This window comes from Orycteropus afer, unplaced genomic scaffold (assembly GCF_000298275.1).
Source record: "Orycteropus afer afer isolate SDZICR_OR568_19922 unplaced genomic scaffold, OryAfe1.0 scaffold00259, whole genome shotgun sequence".
Lineage (NCBI taxonomy): Eukaryota > Metazoa > Chordata > Mammalia > Tubulidentata > Orycteropodidae > Orycteropus > Orycteropus afer.
In genome coordinates, this window is record NW_006921846.1 from 3,192,632 (window position 1) to 3,194,182 (window position 1,551).

The 1,551-nt window shown below is 49.8% G+C and overlaps 1 pseudogene; it reads left to right on the forward strand.

Moving 5' to 3' along the window:
• Positions 1 to 616: 616 nt before the first annotated feature.
• Positions 617 to 1,551, forward strand: part of LOC103204788 — a 4,149-nt pseudogene continuing 3,214 nt past the window's right edge.

A 1,551-nucleotide genomic window follows, 5' to 3' on the forward strand; every position in this document is an offset into this window, starting at 1 on the left:
TATGGAACCCCCACTGAGATGTTGTCACAAATGGATGCCGTGCTGGAGGCACTCACTCGTCCATGCCAAGAAATTTGGAAGGCAGCTACCTGGCTGACTGACTGGAAGAAATCCATATTTGTACCTATTCCAAAGAAAGGTGATCCCACAGAATGTGGAAATTATCTAACAATATCATTAATATCACATGAAAGTAAAATCTTGCTGAAGATAATTCAAAAACAGTTGCAGCAGCATATTGACAGAGAACTTCCAGAAATGTAAGCTGAAGGATATCATTGCTGATGCCAGATGGATCTTGGTTGAAAGCAAAGAATACCAGAAATATGTTTACCTGTGTTTTATTGACTATGCAAAAGCAATTGATTGAATGGATCATAACAAATGATGGATAGCATTGAGAAGAATAGGAATTCCAGAACAATTAATTGTGCTCATGAGGAACTTCTACATAAACCAGGAGGCTATCGTTGGACCAGAACAAGGGAATACTGCATGGTTTAAAATCAGGAAGGGGTGCGAGAGATCCCCGGGTGATCAGGTCGGGAATCACAGGCCTGAACCAGCACAGAGGTTGCAGGGTCCAGTTTGTTTCTCACACCCCACATCCACTGCCATGGTGTGGACCAAGAACCAACTGTTCTTAGCCAGGCTCCTGCTCATCACTGGCTCCATCAACACACTCTCAGCAAAGTGGGAGGACAACTTTGTGGCCAAGGGCTGTGGAGGGAGTAAGGAACAGAGTTTCCAACATCCCTTCCTCCAGGCAGTGGGCATGTTCTTGGGAGAGTTCTCCTGCCTGGTTGCCTTCTAATTCCTCCAGCATCCAGCTGAGGGGCACTCAGATTCCAGCGTTAACTCCAAGAAGTCCTTCAACCCCCTACTTTCCCTGCCCCCAGCCCTCTGTGACATGACTGGGACAAGTATCATATATGTGGCTCTGAACATGACCAGTGCTTCCAGCTTCCAGATGCTGTGGGGAGTGGTCATCATATTCACAGGCCTACTATCAGTGGCCTTTCTGGGGTGGAGGCTGGCACTGAGGCAGTGGCTGGGCATCCTTGCCATCATCACAGGGCTGGTGGTCGTGGGCCTTGCCAACCACTTGAGGAAGCACAATGATCAGCACAAGCTCAGCAAAGTGATCACAGGGGACCTGGTGATTATAATGGTCCAGATCATCGTTGCCATCCAGATGGTGCTAGAGGAGAAGTCCCTCTACAAACACAACATGGACCCACTCCCAGCAGTTGGCACCCAGGGCCTCTTTGGCTTTGTGATCCTCTCCCTGCTGCTGGTACTCATGTACCACATCCCTGCCAGCTCCTTCAGTGGGAACCCTCCCAAGTCACTGAAGGACACACTGGACACCTTCTGCCAGGTGGGCCAGCAACCACTCATTGTCCTGGCACTGCTGGGCAACATCAGCAGCATTGCCTTCAACTTTGCTGTAGCAGCATCACCAAGGACCAGAGCACCACCACCCGCATAGTGCAGGACAGCTTGCATACTGTGGTCATCTAGGCACTGAGGCTAGTGCTGGGCGGGGAG